The 26,773-nt window shown below is 38.6% G+C and overlaps 1 long non-coding RNA gene across 1 annotated transcript; it reads left to right on the forward strand.

The window, feature by feature from the left end:
- LOC106509424 lies at positions 459-26,773 on the forward strand. Its single transcript, XR_002341584.1, has 3 exons — positions 459-1,692; positions 19,170-19,319; positions 20,337-26,773. It is a non-coding gene; the product is annotated as an uncharacterized LOC106509424 (long non-coding RNA).

A 26,773-nucleotide genomic window follows, 5' to 3' on the forward strand; every position in this document is an offset into this window, starting at 1 on the left:
TTATGTGTGTGACCATTACAGTTATTTGATTTGTGGTTCCCATCTAATTTTGATATATCCATCTCTATGTGTGCAGAATTGTTTCTGGTTGCTGGTCTCTTAATTTCAAATGAATTTTCAATGTTCTGCGTTTGTCTTCTCCTCTTCTCATGCTTGCTAGTTTTGATGTCATATTTATCAAAGGCTGATTTCCTACCTTTATATATCTTTGCCTTTGCCAGTGAGCTTTTTCTGTTGTTAATACTCTTGTTTCTAATTGTGGCTTTTCCTTTCCGCTTAGAGAAGTTCCTTTAGTAGTTGATGTACAGCTGGTTTGGAGGTGCTGAATTCTTTTAGCTTTTACTTGTCTGAAAAGCTTTTGATCTATCAAATCTGAATGATTGCTTTGCTGGGTAGAGTATTTTTGGTTCTAGTTTCCTCCTCTTCATCACCTCAAGTATATTTTGCCACTCCCTCTGGCTTGTAGAGTTTCTGCTGAAAAATCAGCTCTTATCCTTATTGGAGTTGCCTTGTATATGATTTATTGCTTTTGCCTTTTGTCTTTTAATGTATTTTCTTTGTATTTAATTTTTGTCAGTTTGATAAGTATGTATCTCACTGTGTTTTTCCTTGGGTTTATTTTGTATCAAATACTCTCTACTTCCTCAACTTGAGTGAGTGTTTCCTTTCCCATATTAGGGAAGTTTTCAACTGTAATCTCTAAATATTTTCTCTGGCTCTTCTGTCTCTTTTCTCCTTGTGGAACCCCTATGAGGCAAATGCTGGTACATTTAATGTTTGTCCCAGTGGTCTCTTAGACTATCCTCAGTTCTTTTCAGTCTTTTTTCTTTATTTTTTTCTGTGATTTCCACCACTCTCTCTTCCACCTCACTTATTTGTTCTTCTGCTTTTTTAACTTGTAATTGGTTCCTTATAGAGTATTTTTCATTTCAGATACTGTGATGTTCATCTTGCTCTTTAAAACTTCTAGCTCTTTGTTAAGCATTTATTTTCAATTCTCCATCTGTGTCTCCATTCTTTTTCCATGATCTTTGTTCACCTTTATTATCATTACTCTGTGTTCTTTTTTAGGTAGATTCCCTATGTCCTCATCATTTAGTAGGTTTTTTTTTTTGTGTGTGTGTGTGTGTGTGTGTGTTTTTGTCTTGTTCCTTTTCTGAAAACTACTTCTTTGTCATCTCATAATGTCTACCTTTCTTTTTAACATCCCCTTGACTGTAGGTATGTAGATATAGCAGCAAGTGCCCAGTCCTGGAGTTCTCAGTGGTGGTAGCAGTTCATGTGTACCCAGAAAATGTATTTGGAGCAATGGTATCACACTCCCTCTCCTGGAGCTTTCTGGCTGCTATAGATGGCATCTGTGAAGTAGGTGGCAATGATTCACAGTTCACAGGATTTCTTTTGTACCACAAGAGGGCTGCAGTATATCATCCAACCCCTCCTGCTACCACGTAGCTGGGTGGAGCAGTGGAATTTGTGCTTTTCCTAGTTGGACAGTTTGCACCTCCTGTGGGGAAACAGGCCGTGGTGCCTCTTCTGGTGTGTGATCAGCCTCACTAGCATGAGCCCTTGCAGAGCCACTTGGTGAAGCCCCAGAGCTTGTACTTTTCCTGGGTTAGGCAGTTTACAGCTCCTATGGGGAATGGACACTGGCAGCCAACTCTCTACTCCTTTGGAACTGGCACCACTAGCGTAAGTCCCTCAGAGCCACTGGGCACAGCCACAGTACTTGCGTTTTCCCAGGTTGGGTAGTTTGCATCTCTCACAGGGAATGGTTACCACTGGAATCTCTTCTGGCACGGGTTGGGTACCACTTGCATCGGGGCTACAAGCAGGAACTGAGAGCTTCTGTTATTCCCCCAGGTGGTTACTCTGCCTGCTCCAAGAACTTTGTAGCCCTAAGGGTAAGGCTGCATTCCATCTGTTGCTAGGCAGCAGCTGCTGCTGAGTGGCTCCAACAGCTGAAGAAGACATTGTTCTGCACCTTGAGAAAGCATGCACAGGGAACAAAGCTGTAATGGTGGCTCCCACCCCTTCCTTCGAGAACCCCCAAACAATGGGACCTAACCTCTAAGCACAACTAGGTTGTCTGTTTACACACCTTCAGTTGTGGTTTCCATAACTTTAATACCTCCAGGTGGTTTTTGCACAACCAACTCTGTTTTATTCCAATATAGCCAGCCCCAGCTTTCTCTTTGAGTCTGATCTCTCATGCCAGAGGTTTAGTTCACAACACATATGGTTGCCTATAGAACTGACCATTTTTGAAGTATTGTTTCTGTTTTTTTTTTTTTTTTAAATGTCGATGCCAATTTATTTTGTCTTTTTGTTGTTGTTGTTGTTGTTGTTGTTGTTATTGTTGCTATTTCTTGGGCCGCTCCTGCGGCATATGGAGGTTCCCAGGCTAGGGGTTGAATCGGAGTTGTAGCCACCAGCCTACGCCAGAGCCACAGCAACGCGGGATCCGAGCCGCGTCTGCAACCTACACCACAGCTCAGGGCAATGCCGGATCGTTAACCCACTGAGCAAGGGCAGGGATCGAACCCGCAACCTCATGGTTCCTAGTCGGATTCGTTAACCACTGCGCCACGACGGGAACTCCTGTTTCTGTTTTAACCACATTACATGATTGTTTAGTTTCTCCTCTGTCTTGGCTTATCTCCTCACTTGTGGGGAAACTTCCTAGGGTGCAGGAGGTTTTCCTCTCCTAAGGTTGCAGGTTTTGTCTTGCTTATTTTCACTTCTTTTTATTCTTTCTTCCTTTTGTCCTATTTGGTTTCATGAAGTTTTTCTTGCTCTATAATAATCCTGAGGTCTTTTGTCCATTTTTAGCAAATTTTCTGTGTGAATACTTCCTCATGTAAATGTATTGTCAATGTATTTGTAGGAATGGTAAGCCTCACATCCTACTAATTTGCCATCTCAGCATGAGTTCAGTTATATTAATTTCAAACAAAGAAGAATTTAGAATAATGAAAATTATCAAGAATTAAAAGGAGTACTACATAGTGATAATGGGGTCAGTTTTCTAAGAAGACAATCTTAAATTTCTAAGAAGCAATCTTAAATATGTAAGTAACAAAGGAGAGTCAAAATATGTGTCAAAAGAGGTTCTTGAAGAGCTATTTGCACATCCATATTCAAAACAGAACTCTTCACAATAGTCAAAAAGTAGGAGCAAATCGAATGTCCCTTAACAGATGAATAGATAAGCAAAATGTGGTATATGAATACAAAGGAATATTATTCAGCCTTAAAAAGGAAGAAAATTCTGACACATGCTACAATATGGATTAACTTTGAGGGCATTATGCTAAGTGAAATAAGCCAAATACTATACTATTCTACTTATATGAGATACCTAGAGTAGATATATTTATAAGAATGGGTAGTTTCTAGGAGATGGAGGGAGCAGAAAAAAGTGAGTTGTTATTGAATAGGTATTGTTTCGGTTTTGCAGTATGAAATAGTTCAGGAGATTAACTGCACAACAATATGAATATGCATTAATTCATTAAAATTACCATCTTAACCATGTCTAAGTATACAGGGTTAAGACGGTAATTTTAATGTTATGAATTTTTAATCCTAACAAATTTGAAATGGTAGAAGTCATACAAGGTATGTTTTCAAAGCACAATTTGTGATTATTAGTAATCAATTAACAGAAAGCAGATAATTCTCATATATTCAGAAATGAAACAAAACATTTAAAAATAATGTATTAAGAAGCTTAAAGAGGAATAAAAACATTTTTGAAATAAATGAAAGTACAATTTATCAAATTTTGTGAGGTACAGTGAAAGTAGTGTGGAGAGAAATTTATAGCATTTAATGTATATATTAGAGAAAATATAAAATCAATAAGTTAGGATTTTCCCTTAAGAAACTAGAAGAAACAATAGCCTAAAGCAAACAGAACAGAACATCAGCATAGAAACAGTAAAATTAAAAGTGAGAAACCAGTAGGAAAAAAAATCAATCAAACAAAATCAGGCTAACAAGGAAAAAAGAGAAGAAATATAAATTACCAGTATCAAATGTTCATTACTAATGATCCCATGGACATTGGAAAGATAATAAAGGGAAACTATGAACAATCTCAGTCTCAGAAATCAGATGTTTTTAATGAAAACACCAATTTCCTGAAATACATAAATTGCTAATATTCACAAAGGAGTTAGATAAGCCAAATAGTCCTATGTTTATTAAAGAAGTGGAATAAATCATTAATAAACTTCCTCAAAGGAAAGCACCAGGTCCAGATGGTTTCATTGGTGAATTCTAAGAGACATTTAGAGTAGAATGGATACCAGTTCTTCGGAGTCACTTCCAGAAAATAGAAGCAGTGGGAACACTTCCGAACACATGCTATAAGGACAGATTTATCCTAATACAAAACCAAATAAAGACATCACAAGAAATGAAAACAATGGCTCATTATCTATTATGAACATCATTTCAAAAAAATGCTTACTAAAATATTAACAAATAAAAACAAACAATATATATTACACAACATAACAAGGTGGGATTTATTCCAGGTATGTAAGGCTGATTCAACATCCTAAAAATCAATCAATGTAATTAGTCACATCAACATACTACAGAAGAAAAATCATATGATATTAATTGATGCAGAAAACAGACAAAATCCAACACTCATTCCTGATAAAAATTCTCAGCAAATTAGTAATAGAGTAAAATTTTCTTATTTGAGAGAGAATATACAGAAAACTTACAGCTAGCATCATACATAATGATGAAAACTGGATGCTCTCCTGAGAGTTGGAACACAGCAAGTGTGTCCTCTCTTGGCACTCCTCTTCAACTCTGTACTGGAACTCATAGCGAGTGCAATAACAAAAGAAAAAAAAATCAGAAGTTAAATATTAGAAAGAAAGAAGCAAAGCTATTTATAGAAGATACAACTGTCTACATATAAAATTCCAAATAATTGACAAAAAACCCAAACAATTAATTAAAATAAGCAAATATTGTAAGATCACAGGGTACAAAGTTAATATACAAAATTAAGTTACTAATCTTTAGGACATTATACTAAGTGAAATAAGTCAATCATAACAAGACAAATATTGCATGATTTCACTTATATGAGGTACATAGAGTAGTTGAATTTATAGAGATAGAAAATAGAATGGTTGTTACCAGGGACTTGGAAGAAGGGAAATTGGGAAAGAATTGCTTAAGTGTATAGAGTTTCAATTTTGCAAGAAGAAAAAGTTCTGGAGATTAATTTCACAACAATGAGAATATATTTACCACTTGTGGATTTCCCTTGTGATGAAGTAGGTTAAGGATCCAGTGTTGTCACTACAGTGTCTTGGGTCACTGCTGTGGCTCTGGGTCAGCTCCCTGGCCTGGGACTTTCCACATGTAATGGGTTTAACCAAAAAGAAAAATAAAGAAAGTATTTAATACTTGAAAATGATTAAATGATAAATTTTTGTTATGTTATATATTTTACCATAATCAAAAAGTGATAGTCTATTAAAAAAGAATTACTGGGAGTTCCCGTTGTGGCGCAGTGGTTAACGAATCCGACTAGGAACCATGAGGTTGCGGGTTCGATCCCTGCCCTTGCTCAGTGGGTTAACGATCCGGCGTTGCTGTGAGCTGTGGTGTAGGTTGCAGAAACAGCTCGGATCCCGCGTTGCTGTGGCTCTGGCGTAGGCCGGTGGCTACAGCTCCGATTGGACCCCTAGCCTGGGAACCTCCATATGCCGCGGGAGCGGCCCAAGAAATAGCAACAATAACAGCAACAACAACAACAACAACAACAACAAAAAAAAAAGACAAAAAGACAAAAAAAAAAAAAAGAATTACTTTCTATATACTACAATGAACAATTGAAATTTGAAATTTTAAAGTTCCATTTAAAATATTACCCTGGAGTTTGCTGTGGCACAGTGGGTTAAGAACCCAACAGTATGCATGAGGATACAGGTTCGATCCCTGGCCTCATTCAGTGGGCTAAAGATCTGGTGTTGCCACGACCTGAGGCATAACTGTGGATATGGCTTGGATCTGGTGATACTATGGCTGTGGTGTCAGCTAGTGTCTATGGCTCTGATTTGACCCCTAGCCTGGGAACTTCCATTTGCTGTGGGTGAGGCCCTAAAAAAAAGAAAAATAAAATAAAACCCTGAAATATGAAATACTTAGTCTAACAAAATATATAAAGAATTTATATGGAGAAAACTGTAAAACATTGGAAGAAGATCTAAGTAAATGGACTGGAAGTCTCAATTCTTGGATTGGAAATTTCAATTATATTATCAGTTTTTCCCCAACTTGATCTATATAGTCAATGCAATTCCAAATATAATCCCAGCAAGCTATAGTGTATATTAACAAACTGATTCTAAACTTTATATGGAAAGGCAAAAGATCTAGAATAGACAATGCAACATTAAAGAAAAGAACAAATTTGGAGGACTAACACCACTCAATTTCAAATCCTACCATAAATTGCAATAATCAAGCCAGTGTATTATTGATAAAAAAACAGACACATAAATCAGTGGAACAGAAAACAGAGCCCAGAGATAGGCCAACACAAATATAGTCAACTTATCTTTGTCCAAGAAGCAAAGACAATTCAATGGAGAAAGGATAGTCTTTCAACAAGTGGCACTGAAAAATTGGACATATATGCAATAAAAGGACTTGAGGATTTCCCTGGTGGCTCAACAGGTTAAGGATTCTGTGTTGTCAATTCTGTGGCTCAGGTCACTGCTGTGGATTTGACCCCTGGTCTGGGAATTCTGCATGCCATAAATAAATAAAGTAAAAATTGTAAAAAGTAATTTATTTTTTTTTTGTCTTTTTTGCCTTTTCTAGGGCCACTCCCATGGCATATGGAGGTTCCCAGGCTAGAGGTTGAATTGGAGCTGTAGCCTCTGGCCTACACCAGAGCCACAGCAATGCGAGATCTGAGCTGTGTCTGCGACAGCTCACGGCACAGCTCACGGCAATGCCGGATATTTAACCCACTGTGCAAGTCCAGGGATTGAACCTGCAGCCTCATGATTCCTAGTCGGATTCCCACTGAGCCATGGTGAGAACTTCTGTAAAAAAGTAATTTACAAAAAAACAAAACAAGAGAACTTCAATGTAGACCTTACAATTTCTACAAAAATTAACTCAAATGGATCATAAACCTAAATGTAAAATGATAAACTATAAAGCTTCTTGAAGAAAACATAAGAGAAAATGTTCTGACTTTGGGTTTGATAATGTATTTTTCAAACAATACTGCTAATAATATCTATAAAATTTTTTTTGATGTATTAAAACTAAAAGCTCTTCTCTACAAAAGACATTGTTCAGAGAATGAAAAAACAAGTTAAAGATTAGAGAAAATTTATAAAACAGAATTTTGATAAAATATGTGTATTCAGAATATACAAAGATCTCTTAAAACTCAACAAGAACACAACTCAACTTAAAAATGGGCAAAATATCAGAATAGACAGGTCAGAGAAAGACGGCAAATAAGCATACACAAAGGTGCTCAACATCATATGTCCTTAAGGAATTGCAAGTTAGAAAAATAAGATACCAGTACATACTTATTAGAATGGCCAAAATCAAATAAATAATAACACTAAATGATGGAAAGAATGGGGAACAAAATGAATGGTCATTGGTAATGGGAATGCAAAATGCTACAGCCTCTTTGAAGACAATCTGGTACTTTCTTACAAAACTAAACATAATCTTTCATAACAAAATGACACACAGTCATGCTTCTAGGCATATACCCAACAGATTTGAAAATTTATGTCCATGCAGAAACCTGCATGTGCATGTTTATAGCAGATTTATTCATAATCACCAAAAGCTGGAAGCAAGCAAGATGCCCTTTAATAGAGGAATGGATAAACAAACTGTGGTACATCCATACAGTAGAAAATTATTCAGTGATTAAAAATAAATGAAAAAAAAAAAAGGAGTTCCCATTGTGGTTCAGTGGTTAATGAATCCAACATCCATGAGGATGCAGGTTAGATCCCTGGCCTTGCTCAGTGAGTTAAGGATCCAATGTTGCCATGAGCTGAGGTGTAGGTCACAGATGCAGCCTGGATGCTGCATTGCTGTGGCTATGACATAGGCTGGCAGCTACAGCTCCTATTTGACCCCTAGCCTGGAAAACTCCATCTGCCATAGGTGTGGCCCTTAAAAAAAAATCAAATAAATGATCTACCGTGCCAGGAAAATAAATATATAAATCTAAAATGCATATTGCTGAGTGAAATAAGCCATCCAGAAAAAAACTAAAAAGCCTGTTTCCAATTATACGACATTCTGTGAAAGGCAAAACTTGAGAGACCTTCAAAAGATAGACACTGCCAGGGGTAAAGAAGGAAAAAAAGGTTGAATAAGTAAAACATAGAGAAATTTTTAGAGTAGTGAACTTCTGTGTGGTACATAAATAGTGAATAAAAACAGTAAGCACTTATCAAAACCCATACAACTTTATAGCACAATGAGAAAACAATGTATGATTTTTTTAAAAAAAATTAGGAGGTTATGAGAATTCCTAAAGAATTTAAAATTATTAAAAATAATCTAAATTTATTTTAATGTATGAGGCTATCTTACTGAAGGGTGTGGGGGAATAAGATGCTGACCTAGATAAGTAACTCTGGAAATAAGTGAAGTCCATAAGGCTAAGGCAAATGGAAGTGTCCACAAGCTCCCAGCTGATAAAGTAGTGTTTCATAGGGATAACAATTCTGATACTGCTGTACATGTTTTTTTATATAATGATTTTTATTTTTTTATTATAGCTGGTTTACAGTGTTCTGTCAATTTTCTACTGTACAGCATGTTGACCCAGCTACACATACATGCATAGATTCTTTTTCTCATATTATCATGCACCGTCATAAGTGACTAGACATATTTCCCAGGGCTACACAGCAGGATCTCGTTGCTTATCCATTGCAAAGGCAATAGTCTGCATATATTAACCCAAGTTCCCAATCCATCCTGCTTCCTCCCCCTCCCCCTTGGCAACCACAAATCTATTCTCCCTGTCCATGATTTTCTTTTCTGTGTAAAGTTTCATTTGTGCCATATATTAGACTGCAGATATAAGTGATATCATATGGTATTTGTCTTTCTCTTTCTGACTTACTTCACTCAGGATGAGAGTTTCTAGTTCCATCCAGGTTTCCGCAAATGGCATTATTTTGTTCTTTTTTTATGGCTGAGTGGTATTCCATTGTGTATATATACCACATCTTCCTAATCCAATCATCTGTCCATGGACATTTGGGTTGATTACATGTCTTGGCTATTGTGAATAGAGCTTCAATGAACATGTGGGTTCATGTGTCTTTTTTTTTTTTTTTTTTTGTCTTTTTGCTATTTCTTGGGCCGCTCCCGCGGCATATGGAGGTTCCCAGGCTAGGGGTCCAATTGGAGCTGTAGTCTCCGGCCTACGCCAGAGCCACAGCAACTCGAGATCCGAGCCAAGTCTGCAACCTACACCACAGCTCACGGCAACGCCGGATCGTTAACCCACTGAGAAAGCGCAGGGTCCGAACCCGCAACCTCATGATTCCTAGTCGGATTCGGATGCGCCACGACGGGAACTCCTCATGTGTCTTTTTAAAGGAATGTTTTGTCCAGATATATGCCCAAGAGTTGGGTTGCTATGTCATATGGTAGTTTCCATTTGACTCTATGTTCCTCTTTTCTTCCTTTCATTTTTTGGTTGGATGGTTTCCATTTATTTTATGCTTGAGTACTTTTCTTTTCAGTTTTTGTGAATGTAATATTCAGTTGTGATTTGTGGTTGCCCTGTTTTTTAAATATGTTAACCCCCTCTTATATTTGTTTGCTTTAGCCTGATAGTCCTATAGGCTGAAATGCATCATTAAAATAAAAAAAAACAACTTATATTTTCTTATTTCCTTCCCTACATTGTATGATTTTGATGTCTTATTTTTTTTTTTTTTAACATCTTCATGTTTAGATCTGTATGCTGGCTTATTTATGTGATTGCTTTCCAATTGTGCTTTCCTCCATTACATTTCTTCTTTTTTTTTTTTTTTTCTTTTTTTACTTAGGGAAGCCCTTTCAGTATTTGTTTTAGAATGGGTTTAGTATTACTGTACTCTTTTAGCTTTTGTTTTTTGGAGAAATTCTTTATTTTCTCTTCTATTTTAAATGATATTCTTGCTGGATAGAGTATTCTAGGTTGCAAGTTTTTTCTTTTCAGCACTTTAAGTATATCTTGCCACTCCCTTCTGGCCTTTAGTGTTTCTCTGTAGAGAAATCAGCTGATAGCCTTATGGGGGTTCCCTTATAATTAACACTTTCTTTTCTCTTGTTGCCTTTAAACCCTCTCATTATTTTTAACTTTCGCCATTTTTATTATAATATGCCATGGTGTGGGCCTGTTTGGGTTCAACTTGTTTGGGGCCCTCTGTGCTTCCTGTGTCTTGATATCAGTTTTCTTTAGATTTGGAAAGTTTTCAGATATAACTTCTTCAAATATATTTTCAATCCCCTTTTCTTTTTTCTTTTCCTTCTGAAATTCCTATTATGTGTAGATTGGCCTGCTTTATATTATCCCATAGATCTCTTATATTGCTTTCATGTTTTTTTCATTTGGTTTTCTGTCTGCTGTCCTGATTGGGTGATTTCCATTATTCTATCTTCCAAGTCACTAATTCATTCCTCTGCATTATTCATTCTGCTCTTTATTGCCTTTAGCTCAGTTTCCATCTTTGCAAATTAATTTTTTGTTTTTTCTGGGCTCCTCCTTATATTTTCTAGTTTATTTCTAAAGGAATCTGCATTACTGTTCATATCCTCTCTTACTTGATATTCAGCCTTAATTCATTCAGTATTTCCACTATGTTCCTTTTGAACTAAATGTCTGTTAGATTGCTGAGGTCTGTTTCATTGTTGACTGTTTTAAGTGAATTCTCCTCTTCCTTTAATTGGGAATGGTTTCTGAGCTTCTTCATCTTGCTATGTTTTTCTTTTTCTGTGAGTTTGGGGAAGCCAAACTGTAGTTTTGTAGGGCTACTTCCACGCAAGTGCACCCCTTTGTATTTGGGGGGGTGTTACTATTTACTTTTGGTGTGGGAATTTGAATATCTGGTGTCTTTCTTCCATGTGAGCAGGCTATTATCCCCAGGAGAAAGAGGAAATGGGTAGGGCCAGCAGTCAGTGCCTGGTCTCTGGGCTCTCAACAGCAGCAATGACCTGCAGGAAGGTGGCACAAGCTACTCCTAGTTGCAGGGCCCTGGGAAGTGGTAATGAGCTCTAGGCAGATCAAAAAGGTGACCAAAGCATTTGGTAATAGCAACAGCAGGGTGCATGAGTTCCCAGGGGAGTGAGAGCAACAACTTGTGTTTGATTGCAATACCCTCCTCTGAGGTGATTGGAACCTCAGGTGGTGCCTGTTCCCCTAGTGGTAGCAGGCCACAACTGCCTCTGGAGTCAGCAATAACTGTAGTGGTTTGTCCCTGCCACCTGTAGACCATCCATGAAGCACCCCATCTCACTTCGCCCACATAGGAGGTGCTGCACAGGCTGCTCCTAGTTGCAGGATGCTGGGAAGTGACAGAGATCAGGTGAATGGGTACTGCCCGGAGCATTTAGCAGTGGCAGCAGCAGGTCTCATGTGTTCCCAGGTGTGTGAGAGCACCAACAGGTGATGTTCAGTCACAATGCCCTCCTCCGTGGTGCCCTTGAGGGGATTGGGGCTGCAAGTGGTGCCTGTTCACAGACCCCTAGTGGTGGCAGGCAGCTCCCTCCTCCAGAGCCAGAGATAACTGTGGTGGTTTGCCCCGTCTCCTGTAGACCATTCAAGAAACACCTCATCTGCTGATCCCCCATAGGAGGTGCTGCACAAGCTGCTCATAATTTCAGGTTCCTGGGAAGGGACAGTGATCAAGCGTCTGGGTGCCACCCAGAGAATTTGGCAGTGGCAACTGCAGGACAGGTGTGTTCCCAGGGAAGTGAGAGCAAGAGCATATGGTGCTTGTTAGGCACAATGTTGCCCTTAAACCCCTGATGCCCTTAGGCCACACAAGAGGTGTCTGTCCACACAAGAGTTGCCTTCACAAGAAATACCCAGTCTCCTGTAGACTAGCGAGTGGCTTCTTGCTGACTGCAGCCTGTGCCAGAGCCTTCCAGTCTCCCGTAGACTAGTGAGTAGCTTCTCACCAACTGCAGCCTGCGCCAGAGCCACCTGGTTTCCCATAAACTAGCAAGTCCCTTCTCACTGCCCGTGGCCTGTGCCAGAGCTGCCCTGCCCTTTGAGAGCCCATGGGCATGTGCATGCATGCTCAGGCATAGGGAGTTTCCTATGGTGATCTGCCCCTCCTCCTCTTGCCCTCCCCAACAATGGCGTCTGGCCTCTCCTGAAGGTCTGGACCTTCTTCTGGGTTCCCTCTGCCCTGGTATTCCACTGCCCAGCCTGTAGGGTTCTGCTCCCCTGCCCATGGCACACTGCTCCTTAGCCCCTTAGGCTGTCATCATACTGTCAACACTAGTCCTCTCCCAGGGACTGACCTCCAGAGCCTAAGTCTCAGTGCCTAGCCCCCACATGAGCTTCTCAGGCTATAGTGTCCGGGCCGGTGGTTCAGATGATCTGTGCTGCTCTCACTCTGCTTTACCAGTCTCAGTCCAGCTGCTGCACTTTTCTCAGCAACTTTGAGGTCCTTCTGACTTGGCTGATCTTTCTGTCAGTTAGGTGGCTTCCCAGGAGGTGGGTTCCACTTCTCCTTCACAGCTCCCTCTCAGGAATGCTAGTCCCATCCTGATTCCTTTTCTCTCTCTTTTTTTCTTTTGTTCTACCCAGTTATGTCAAGAGTTTCTTGCCCTTTTTGGAGGTTTAAGTTCTTCTTCCCTCATTCAGTTGATGTTCTGTGTGAGTCATTTTACATGTAGATGTGTTTTTTTGATGTGTTTGTGGGAGAAGTTGAGTGCCACCTCTTATTCCTCCACCATCTTGCTCTGTCCCCATACATGTTTATATTAGAGCTACACAATTTAGAAAAAGGATAACCATGAGTTCCCATTGTGGCTCAGAAGGTTAAGGACCCAAAGTGGTCTCCGTGAGGATGCCTGTTCTATCCCTGGCCTAGTTTAGTGGGTTAAGAATCTAGCATTGCTGCAAGCTGTTGCCTAGGTCACAGATGTTGCTCAGATCTGGTGTTGCTGTGGTTGTGGTGTAGGCCCAAGCTTTAGCTGTGATTTGACTCCTAGCCTTGAAACTTCCATATGCCGCTGGTACAGCCATAAAAAGGAAAATAAAATGAAAAATGTTGCCCAATGGCGGGAATTGTTTTGTTGGATTAAGAGGTTCTGAATAAGAAAGGAAAAGACAGCAGAGTTATTCATGTGCTAATAGAGTAGAATTTGAGACATCAGTATGAAATCATGTTTAGCTTAATATAGATACATGATTATGTGTAGAAATATTTATGGATATATGTATATACATGTGTCACTAAAGCCATGTGTCTCCTAGTTCTATAAGTTAGAAGTGATAATATACTAGTATTAAAGAAGAATTATTCATTGGTGAGGATTTAGATTTGGCATGCCCCTTCTGATGCATTAGCTAGCTATTCTTGAGTATGAGATATAGAACATGACATGTACACCACACAAGACTGCTGGTTACATCCTCTTTTCTAACCCATGTTTTCCCCAAAGTTCTCTGTTCTTAAAGCAAAATGAAAGCCTGTCATGTGTATCTCACTCCCATCCCCATTGCTGTATAAGAGAAAATTCTGCCTACATATCCTGGCATCAGCTTACAGAGGGATTCTGGGATAAGGCAGTGAGAAAAGCCCTCTCACCAACTCACATAGCACCAAGTCAGGCAGGAAAAGGAAAATACTCAGTGGGAGCTTATTTTCACATTTTAGCTGAACATCCACTCCAGCAGCTATCATATAACAAAGAACTTAAGAGTCTTAAGCCATCTAGTGCAAGAAAACCTCTCATAGTTTTCAGTGACATCTTACAACTTCTACCAATTAAAAATAAAGAAAACCTAAGGGTCAAATTTCTGCAGAGCACCTGTCATAAACATTCCACAAGAAAGCTTCAAACTGTTATTTTTTTTGGTATTATTCTCTCCCTAGGCAGTGCTTTAAGCAGTTAGAGAGAAATTTAATGACTCTTCTGTCACTGTGGAAGACATCCAGGAAAAATACAGGGAAACATAGAATTTGTGAGGACAATGGGGAAAATGCAATATCACATTTGCTGAATTCCATATATTCGGTATTTTGTGTGTTCACTTTCATTGCTCTCAAAAATTTTCTAGTTTCTCTTTTGATACTTCTTTGACTAATTATTTAGGATTGTGTTTAATTTACATGTTTTTATTAGTGTCCTAAACTTTCTGTTACTGATTATAATTTCATTTCATTATAGCTAGAGAATACACTTTATATGATTTTTAGCTTTTAAAATTTATTGAGTTTTTTAATGGCCTGGGGTTTAAATAGAAGTCTCTGATTATTGTTGAATTGCCTATTTTGCCTTCATTTCTGCCATGTTTTTTGGTGCTTTGTTGTTCGGTGTATATGTGTTAATAATTTTTATATCCTTCTGATTGACTGGCCCCTTTTCATTATAAAATGTTCTTGCATGTAATTAGTAATATATTTTCCCTGAAATCCATTTTTTCTATAATGAGTGTAGCCATTCCAGCTTTATTTATTTTTTGTTGTTGTTGCATGATATATCATTTTCCATCAATTTACTTTCTTTCTGTTTGTATTTTTAAATTTAAAGTGTGTCTCCTTTTGGGAGTTCCTGTCGTGGCTCAGTGGTTAATGAAACCGACTAGGAACCATGAGGTTGCGGGTATAGGTCACAGACACAGCTTGGATCCTGCGTTGCTGTGGCTCTGGCGTAGGCCGGTGGCTACAGCTCCGATTAGACCCCTAGCCTGGGAACATCCATATGCCTCAGGTGTGGCCCTAGAAATGGCACAAAAAAAAAAAAGACAAAAAATAAATAGTGTCTCCTTTAAACAGCATATTGTTGGAACTGTTTTTTAAATCCAGGCTGATGATCTCTGCCTTTTGATTGTGTTACTTAATCCATTCACATTTAATGTTATTATCGATATAGTTGAGCTGATATCTGCCATATAAATTTTTGTTCTCAGAGTTCCCACTGTGGCTCAGTGATAATGAAACCAACTAGTATCCAAAAGGATGTATGTTTTAACCCTGGCCCCACTCAGTGGGTTAAGGATACGATGTTGCCATGAGATGTGTGTAGGTCACAGGCATAGCTAGGATTCTGTGTTGCTGTGGTTGTGGCATAGGCCAGCAGTTGCAGCTCCAATTCAACCTCTAGCCCAGGAACTTCCATAGGCCACATGTGTGGCCCTAAAAAAAATGTTTTCTATATATCTCAAATCTTCTTTGTTCTATGTTCTATTCTTTTCACTATTTTTGCATTTAGTGAATATTTTCCAATAAATTATTTTATTTAATGAATTTTTACTACATTTAAAATTTTCATATGTATGTATGTAATTGTCTCTTTTTTTTTTGTCTTTTTGCCTTTTCTAGGATGCTCCTGCAGCATATGGGGGTTCCCAGGCTAGGAGTGTAATCAGAGTTGTAGCTGCCAGCCTATGCCAGAGCCACAGCAATGCGGGATCGGAGCCGCGTCTGTGACCTACACCACAGCTCACAGCAACACAGGATCCTTAACCCACTGAGCAAGGCCAGGGATTGAACCTGCAACCTCATGGTTCCTAGTCAGATTCGTTAACCACTGAGCCACCACAGGAACTCCTGTATTTATCTTTTAAGGGCCACACCCACACCATAGAATTCTTGGGCTAGGGGTCAAATTGGAGCTGCAGCTGCTAGCCTATGCCACAGCTCATCGCAATGACAGATCTTAAACCCACTGAGTGAGGCCAGGGTTTGAACCCACATCCTCATGGATACTAGTTGGATTCATTGTTGCTGAGAAACAGCAGGAACTCCATTACATATTTTTCTTAATTATTTTCTCAGAAGTTGTAATAAGGCTTGCTATGTATAACTTTACATCAGATTCATCTTTGTATTTGTGCCAGCTAAATTTCATTTGGCATACAAACACTACTCCTATGTAGCTTTATCACATTGGTGAATGTTATAAAAATAACGATAGTAACTGTTATAATTTTTACTTTGTATAACAGCATATTTTTTAAAGAAACTAAAAAATGAGAACAAGTATATATTTATACATTATCATTTGTCTCTTGATTTGTTCCTATGAATTTGAATAGCCATCTTTACCCAGTACAGCTTTGCTCCCATTATCCTCCTTTGTGCTGCTTTTTACAAATATATTACATTTCTATATGTTATAGGCACAATAATATATTATATACATATCATTTTATACCATTGATTTTTAAATTACTTAAGAGAAGAAAGGAGAAAAAATGTGCATTTAAACTTTTGCAATTGCATAATTTTATTTGACACTGTCCTTTTTTTGGTATGGATTTAAATTAATGTCTGATATCACTTGCTTTCATCTTGAAGATATTTTAGTGTTTCTTGTAAGGCTGATCTGCTAGCAACAGATTCCCTCTGTGTTTATCTGGGAATATCTTTTACTTTAATTTTTGAAAGATAACTCTATTTAATATAAAATTATTGGTTGACAGTTTTCTTTTTCTTTGAACTCTCGAATATGTTATCTTACTACCTTCAGACCTCTACTTTTTCTGATGGGGAGCCAGCTCTTAATCTTATTGGGGTTCCCTTGTAAGTAAAATGTAGTTTTTCTCTTGCGACTTTCAAGATTTTCCCTTTGTTGCTGTCTTTTAGCTTTTTTTTAAAAAAATATTTTGTATCTGTTTATGGATCTCTTTGTGTTTATCCTACTTAGAGTTGTTTTTTTTTTTTTTTCTTTTTACAGTCTTACCTGTGGCATATGGAAGTTCCCATGCTAGGGGTCAAATCAGAGCTGCAGCTGCCAGCCTATGCCACAGTCATGGTAAGGCAGGATCAGAGCCAGGTCTGTGATCTATACCACAGCTCATGGCACTGTGGGATGTGTAACCCACTGAGTGAAGCCAGGGATCAAACCTGCATCCTCATGGCTATTAGCCAGGTGGTTATTAACCTACTGATCCATGATGAGTATGTGTAGATAAATTTTTAAAAATAAATTCAGGACATTTTCAGGCCATTATTATTTTGAATATTTTTTCTGGTTTTTCCTCTCTTTTCTATTCTCCTAGAACCCCCATTATGTATATGCCTTGTACTTAATGGTGACACATTTCTCTGCTGCAACCTTCATTTTTCTTTATTTAAAAATTCTCTCTTCTCTTTGGATTGCATAATCTCTATTGATCTATCTCCAAATTGGTCAATTTACTGTTGACCCCCTCGAGAATATTTTCTATTTCAGTTATTATACATTTCAACTCCAGAATCTCCATTTTTGGGGGGGCTACACCCACAGCATATGGAGGTTCCCAGGCTAGGGGTCCAATTGGAGCTACAGCTGCCAGCCTACAGCACAGCCACAGCAACATCAGATCTGAGATGCCTCTGCGACCTACACCACAGCTCACGGCAATGCTGGATCCTTAACCCACTAAGTGAGGCCAGGGATCAAACCCTCAATATCATGGTTCCCAGTTGGATTCATTTCTGCTGCTCCACGATGGGAACTCCTGCCATCATATCTTCCTTTACTTCTTTAACCATGGCTTCCTTTGAACATATTTATAGCAACTACTTTGGAGACTTTTCTGTTAAATCTGACATCTGTTCACTTGTGATGGTTAATTTTATGTGTCAACTTAGCTGGGTCACAGTAGGTATGTAATCAAACATTATTCCAGATATTTCTGTAATTTTTGATGAGATTAATGCTTAAATCAATAGACTTTGATTAAAGCAGATTATCCTCCATAATATGGGTGGGTCTCATGCAATAAATTGCAAATCTTAATAGAAAAAAATTGACCACCATATAAGAAGAGGGAACTCTGCCAGCTGACTGCCCTTTGGAATTGAACTATAATTCATTTCTGAGCCTCAATCCTGATAGTTTGGTCTGCAATTTTGGACTTGCAAAACCTCCACAATCATCTCTCTCTCCCTCATTCCATAGATAAAGCTATATATATTTTTTATTTTTTTTCTTCCAACTTCCTTTATTCAAAAATGAAAGAAAGACTTCCTGTTGTGGCACAGAAGAAATGAATCCAATTAGTATCCATGAGGATGCAGGTTCAATCCCTGGCCTCACTCAGTGGATTGGGTATGCAGTGTTGCTGTGAGCTGTGGTGTAGGTCACAGATGTGGCCCGGATCCTGTGTTGTTGTGGCTGTGGCATAGGCCAGCAGCTGTAGCTCTGATTTGACCCCTAGCCTGGGAAATTCCATATGGCCCCAGCCAGGTGTGGCCCTAAAAAATAAAAAATAAATAAGTAAATAAATAAATAAACAAAAGAGGTACAAAAACATAGAACTAAAATGTCCAATGGCATCTAAAATATCAGGTTCACCAAACAAAGGTTTAAAAGTAAATTTGCCTTTTTGGGTGATTAATTATAATATATAGTTATATATACATATATATAATATATAGTTATAGATCTATATCTATATACCATATATTTATATCTACTATCTATCTATCATCTATCTACTTATCTCTGGTTCTGTTTCTCTGGAGAACACTAGCATAGATTTTGATTCCAAGAGTGGCTCTAGAGGAACTGAATCTTATGAATGAGTTTTCTGAATTGATTCTGGGGTTTCTGGAATTGATTCTCTATTCTGATTAAATTTAAATATACTAATGACTATATTTTCAGTAAAAAGTGTACTGTTAGTCCATGGTATGATGTGGCATAAAGATATGCAAAATATCACAATTAGATGCACCTAATCAATAATTTATAAGAGGAAATGTTCTGGGTGACTATGTATATGTTACCTTTGAATATTTTTGTCAAACCAGTAAGTATAATAAATTTGGTTCTCTGCTCTTCAAGTGCTGGAAAAAGTGGAGGAAAAAAAAAGAGTTCAGGGACTTGAACTCCCAGCTCAATTACTTCATAAATGACCTGAAAACTTCTATGTCTGTACTTAAAGAGGTCCCCCTTTTCCCCAGCATCCACAGAGTTGAGATTGCTGAAAACTAAACCTGGAATATCACCATATGAGTGACTGAACTACAATGCAATTTGAATTTCCAAACCTGCATGGCGTCTACTATTAAAGTGAGAGCATTTATTTGGAAGAAATGGAATCCTAGAAGATGGTAAGATTCTGATAAAACTGAGAGCATTGAACCCCTAAATTCTTTCTTCCCCCTTTTTATTGAGAAATAATTGATATAATCAGGGTATAAGTTTAAGGCATATAGCATGATAATTTGATTTATATATATTGTGAAATGATTACCACAGTATGTTTATCTTCTCATATAGACACAATAAAAAGGCAAAAAAAGAAGAGAATAAAGGAAAAACATTTTTCTCCTTGTGATACATCTTAGGGTTTACTCTTTTCACAATTTTCCTATATCTCATACAGCAGTATTAGCTATAGGAATTCATGCTGTATATCACATCTTTAGTATTTATTTTATGACTAGAAGTTTGTATGTTTTGACCATCTTCTTCCAGTTCCCTCTGCTCCTACCTGTTGCTTTTGGTATAGTAATCAAGTCTGGTCTCTTTTCCTATGAGTTTTTTTTTTTTTTTTTTTTTAAAGTCTACATATTAGTGAGATCATACAGAATTTGTCTTTCTCTGTCAGGGTAATCATGGTGTCTTCAAGGTCCACCCATGTTGTCACAAATGGTAGAATTACCTCATTTTTTATGGCTAATTAATATTCCATTGTGTGTGCTATATGTATAAACACATAACACACACACACACGGCAACTTTATCCATCCATTATTAATATTTAGATTGTTTCAATGTCATTACTATTGTTGGATTATATTATAGTTCTATTTTTTTTTTTGAGGTCCCTTCACACTGTTTTCCATAGTGGCCCTACCAATTTATAATACCACCAAGAGTTCATGAGGGTCCCCTTTTCTTCACATCCATGCCAACATTTGTTATCACTTTACTTTTTGATGATGGCCTTTCTAGCAGATTTGTAGTGATATTTCACTATGGTTTTAATTTGAATTTCCTGAATGACTAGTTATGTTGAGCATCTTTTTGATCTTTCATTTATCTCCTTTAGAAAAATGTCTATACAAGTCCTTTGCACATTTTTAAATTGTGATCCCCTAAATTTGCTGAATCTTCTTCATCAGTGGAAGCAGCCTCCTATCTGAGATTCATCCTGCGTTGACTGATGAGATTGTAATGACCTCCCCTGAAGGAACTGCCTTGTAAAACATTACTGATGGACCTACACGCCCCCCACACTGCTCTTTGTTTCTAGACCTATAACTAGACTGGAGTTCCAGAAGGCCCCTACAGGTGAGGTATGAAGTACAATCCATGAGGAAGTGTGCCACAATCTAAAACAGCTACTTGATTTTTCCATTTTATAGACACAGAAATCTGGGAAATATATGTAGGAATGGATATAGAGGATGGGATAATGGTGGAAGAACCATAAAGTTGGATCATGCCAAAATATATTGATATGGGCCCACTAATCAGGTATTCTGAGTTTGTGTTGCAGTTTAAGGAGTTAGAATGGGCTGTAAAAGTTTGGTTGGTTGACTGAAACACTGTGGGCCATGAGAAGTGACCCACAGTGAATGAACTTGAAACATTAGACCTGCTTTGGTGTACTGCAGAGAGGGTAATCAAGGCTTAGGGTGCTTGGAATGTTAAAGTGGAATTGTCATCTAAGAGCTATCAGTGACCCTGCAAGTGTCCAGAGAACAGATCTTTCATGATTTTGAGAAGCAATTTTGTAAGAAGGGTCTAAGCATCCTTGAAGAGCCCTGTTTCCACTCCTTTCTGTAGATTGGAACTTGGAACTACTGCCAGTGAATTGAAAAAAAGCTAAATATAATGAGAATAACTGGATTAAGAGATGGCAGGGTCCATGTGGCAGTACTCAGTCACTAAAGGCAAGGTGGATGTCACTACCATAATGAATAACAGTCAAAGAAGAAATCAGAATAGCCTGACTTTCAGAGACCTGTGGTATTAGCTAGTTGATCATGATATTCCAAGGAGTGAAATAGATAGATTTGACTTCATCTGTCTAAGTAGATTTCTAAGTCAAGTAAACAATAATTTGACTTGAGTCATAGAGTCACAACATTTCAATCAATCCCCAGACTTGATTCAGTTTATATGTTCAGAATCCCTTGAAGGTAGGTCCCTGATAACATTGCTAAAAACTCATACTGTTAATATTTCTCCCAGCTTTTCCCCAAAGGGCATACAGCCTTTTACCAGAGTGACTGTATATTCAGAAAAAGGTAATGATCAGACCTTTTGGGGATTACAAGATACTACCTATGAACTCATACTGACTCTAGGATATCAAAAACATCATTGTGGTCCACCAATCAGAGTAGGGATTTATGGAGGTCCAGGGATGAATGGAGCTTTAGCTCAGATCCAGCTCACAATGGGCTCAATGGGTCTCTGTCCCTATTCTGTGGTTATTTTCCTAGTTCTTAAACACATAATTGGGATAGACATCCTCAGCAGCTGGCAGAATCCTCACATTGTTTATCCCAACTCTGAAGCAAGAGCTATTATGGTGGAATGAAGTAGAACTGTCCCTACCTAGAAAAATAATAAACCAAAAGCAATAATACACACCTGGATGGATTGCAGAGTGGTGCCACCATCAAAGATTTGAAAATTGTGGGGATGGTGATTTCTCAATATCTCCATTCAACTTGCCTATTTATTCTGTGCAGAAGATAGATGTATCTTGGAGAATGACAGTGGATTATTGTAAGCTTAACTGGTTGGCCACTATGCTGTACCAGATGTGGTTTTATTGCTTAAGCAAATTAACACGTCCCTTGGTACCTGGTATACAGCTATTGATTTGGCAAATAATTTTTTCTCCATCTCCATTAGTAAAGGCCACCAGAAGGAGTTTGCTTTCAGCAGGCAAGGTAAGCTATATATTTTGACTGTTCTACCTCAGAGTTATATAGACTCTCCATCTCTATGTCATTATTTAGTTTGAAAGCCTTTCTTTCACAAGATATCACACTTCTCTATTACATTGATGACATTGTTATTATTGGAACAAATGAGCATAAGCAGCAACTAATCTAGGCTTATTAGTAATACATTTGTGTGTCAGGGAATGAGAAGTAAATCAAACAATTTAGGGGCCTTGCACCTCAGTGAAATTTCTAGAAGTCCCATGGTGTAGAGCAGGTAGAGATATCTCTTCTATGTGAAGGATAAGTTGTATCTGGACTATTACATTACCATGAAAGAGGCACAACCTCTAGTGAACCTTTTTATATTTTAGAGGCAATATATTCCTTAATTGGGTGTGTTACTCTGGTCCATTTACCAAGTGACCCAAAGCTACTAGTTTTGAATGGATCCCAGAACAAAAGAAGGTTCTTCAACAGATACAGCTTGCTGTGTAATCTGCTCTCTTCCTAGGTCATGTGATCCCACAGATCCAATGGTACTGGTGTCACTGGCAGATAGAGATACATTTTGGATTCAGGCTGCTATATGTGAATCAGAACATAAACCTTTAAGATTTTGGAGCAAAGCCTTGCCATCCTCTGTGGATAACTATTGTCCTTTTCAGAAGCAGCTTTTGGCTTTCTATTGGGCCTTAGTAGACTGAATGCTTAACCGTGGAAAACCATGTTGCCATGCAAGCTGAGCTGCCCATCATGTATTAGATGTTTTCTGACCCGCTACACTGTAAATTTGGGTGTGTAGAGCAGCACTCTATCATGACATGGAAGTGGTATATATATATTAGTCCTGGGAAGGCCCTGAAGGCATAAGAAAGTTACATGAAGAAGTGACCCGAATGCCCATTGCCTTCTCTCTCCTAGCCTGCACTTATGGCCTCATGGGTAGTACTCAATCATCACTTGATAGAGAAATAGAAGACTTCAGCCTGGTTTACAGATGGTTCTGCACAAAATTCAGGTACCAGGAAGAACTAAACAGCTACAGCATTATATCTCTGAGACATGCCTAAAGGGCATTGTGAAGATAAATCCTTCTATTAGGCAGTCATTTGGGCAGTGCACCTGGTTGTTCCATTCGCTTAGAAGGAAAAGTTGCCAGTTATGTGATTATATACTGATTATGGGCTGTGGCCAAAGATTTGGCTGTATGGTTAGGGACTTGGAAGGAACATGATTGGAAAATTGGTGACAGGGAAGTCTGGGGAAGAGGTATTTAGATAGACATCCCTGAATTGGTGAAAAATATGGATATTTATGCCCCAAGTGAATGTTCACCATAGAGTGATCTCAGCAGAGAAGGATTTTAGTAATCAATGACATTGCCAGTTATGTGGATATCAGTCAACCTCTTTCCCCAGGCACTCCTGTCATTGCCCAATGGGCTCAGCAACATGGACTTCCCTTCACTGAGGTTGACGTGATTGGAGTGATTGCTGAGTGCACAATCTGTCAGCAGCAGGGACTAACAGAGTCCTTAATAAAGCATCATTACTTAGGGTGATTAGCCAGTTATTTTGTAGATTGAGCCACTTCCATCATAGAAGGGGCAACGTTTTGTTCTTAATGGAATAGGCACTTACTCTAGAAAGAGATTTGTCTTCCCTAATGCAATGCTTTTCCACAACTACCATCCAAAGGCTTGTAGAATGCTTTATCTACCACTATGGTATTCTACATTTGAATTACATCTTCTCAAAGAACACACTTCACAGCAAAAGAAGTGCAGCAATGGGCCCATGGACATGACATTTACTGGTCTTACCATAGTCCCCATTCTCTTGAATCAGCCTATTTGATAAAATAGTGGAATGAATTTTTAAAGACAGTGACAGTGCCAGCTACGTGAAAATACCTTGTAGGGCTGTAGCAAGGTTCTCCAGAAGATTGTAAATCCTTCAGTGTTCACTCTATAATCCCAGAGCCAGGATTCACAGGTCTAGGAAAACAAGTGTGAAATTAGAGTGGCACACTTACTATTACCCCTAATGACTCATTAGCAAAAATTTGCTTCTTGTCTTTAAGACCTTATGCTCTGCTGGCCTAGATATCTCTGGAAGGTTCCAGAGAGAGGAATAATTTGAGCAGGAGGTAAATGATTCCACTGAACTGGAAGTTAAAATTGCCACAAGACCTCTTTGCATTCCTCATGCCTCTGTTTCAATAGGTAGAAAAGGGAGTTACAGTGTTGACTCAGATGTATGACCCTGACTACCAAGGGGAAATTGAACTATTATTCCCCAATGAGGTAAGAAATAGTATCTTAGTTCAGGCTGCTATACCAGAATACCATAGACTGGATGAATTAAACAACAAAAAATTTTGGAAGTCTGTATGTCTGAGATCTGTATGTTTGTGGTCTTGGTGAGGACTCTCTTCCCAATTATGTCCTCACTTGGCCTTCCTTGATGCATGCATGCAGATAGCAAAAACTTATGTCACTTCTCTGAAACAGGAGGGAAAGTGGGCAGGGCCCAAACTTTAAAGAATGACACAGCTGTTAAAGATATGACATAGGTGATTAGAACTAACTAGGTCCAAGATGGCAGATGATTCAACTCCCAGTGGACCTTGAGCCTCATTATACACTCCTTGTAATACATTAGTGTGCTGAATGACATTACCACAGGTGCCATGGCAGTTCTTAGGCCAACCATGAAAGCTAAAAGTGGACAGTGACCCAATTTCTGGAAGTCCCTGCCCCTTTTCTAAAATGGTTGGAATAATCCTCCCACTTGTTAGCCTATGAAATTACCCAGACTATAAAAACTATCACATATTTGTGGGCCACTCTATAACCTTTTGAGATAGGCCACATTCTGTCCATGGAATGTGTATCATCCAGGCTGCTTTTCCTTCTGAGATGGCCCACACTCTATCTAGCTCAATAAATGTATTTCTTACATATCACTGCAGGGCCCTGTGGTGTCCTGGGCATGGAAGTCTTTCTGTGTTACCCATTTCTTGTTTGTAAGAATAGGCCTCATTCAGCCTCCATGACTTTCCCTGAGTTCCAAATATGAGGTTCAAACAGTTGCTAATCAGGGAAGGGAGGGGATTTAGAGACAAGGGAGGAGAAGTCAAGAAACAATAGTGCTACTTGGGGAAATGTTCTGGCTTCTCTGTAAGGGATATACATAACAATATCTTTGAGTTCTTCTGCAGAACTAAAACCTCCAACAAATAAAAGATGATAACTACTTGAAATTCTTCATTCCAGAAAAGAGGTAATGGGTGCAATAATCTCAAAGACCATCAGAACCAGTCCTGGGGCCACTAAACACCGGCTTTGAAGAAAAATACAAACTTGAATCTACCCTGATCCTTATCGGTGGCCTTATTTTCTACACCCAAATCTATAAAACCACCTTCTAATATCTCGCAAGGGAAGACACATTCTTTAGGGTACTAGCTTGCTGTGGCCTCCTTTCCCTGGCAAAGCAATAAAGCTATTTCTTTTTCCTCTGTCTAAAACTCTGCCTCCATATTTCTATTCAGCACAAACATCACTTGGCCTTTTGCTGAACTCCTTCTTCACTGAGACAAAAAGAACCTGAAACTTCAGTAAATCCTGAAACCTGGTGTGTAATTTTAATTAAAAGGTGGTGGATTCAAGTCCCAATCTAAGTCATGCAGTTTTAACTCCACTCTCATGACCTAATCAAATCCATTACCTCCCAAAGCTCTACTTCCAAATATTATCACATTGAGTATTAGTGTCATCAGATAGGTTGGGGGTCCCCAGAGAAAGAGAACTAGGAATGACTTCTTGACATGAGAATCCACTTTTGGCCTAAGCTATTTCATAATAATGATCTAAGCCTGGATGCAATGCTTGCCCTTGAACAGGTCTCAGTTATTAATGACCTTAGGAAATAAAGGAATGCAAGTACAGAGAAAAGGCAGTCAGACAGTAATGTAGACTGCTTAATGATGAAGCAGAGTCTGAGTTCCTCCTCAAGGGATATTCATAATGATGTATCTTTGAGTTCTGCAGGAAATAAGGCCCCTGCCTAGGGGGAGGATGAAATGATAGGGTTGACCCTCTTGACTTCAATCAACTAAGAATTGGACTCTGTTTACCTTTCCTCCAATTCTATGCTAAATTCTCCTCTGCTCAGTCCCCTTCATGAATATGCATTTACCCTTAGTTTAAAATTTCCCCAGTTTTGCTGTTTGGAGAGATACTGCTTTGGGAAAGGTTCACAGTGTTCTCTTTATTCTGCAAGTAATAATAAATTCTTCCTTCTCCTAAGGTTTAGCTTGCTTATGTCTTTTGGCACCATATCCACCTTGAGGCAAACATAATTTTGGGGTAAAATTAGGGTTTAACCTATGCATTTTGGGGGAACACATTCAGCCCATAGGAACCAGTGTGTCTGGAATCCTTTAGGGGCATTTCTCAGTATTGAATGTTCTGTGTTTAAGATTAGTGGAAGATGTGAAACTGACCAGGGACCTGTGGGGCTCCCGGACACAAGCTTTTCTGTGTCTGCATTTATTGCTTTTAGGGAATAAGCTTCAGCTTCCATGACCCTCCCTGAGTTCCAAAGGGCAGGTTCAAAAAATTGCTAATCAGGGAAGGGAGAGGATGCAGA

This window comes from Sus scrofa, chromosome 2 (assembly GCF_000003025.6).
Source record: "Sus scrofa isolate TJ Tabasco breed Duroc chromosome 2, Sscrofa11.1, whole genome shotgun sequence".
NCBI classification, from domain to species: domain Eukaryota; kingdom Metazoa; phylum Chordata; class Mammalia; order Artiodactyla; family Suidae; genus Sus; species Sus scrofa.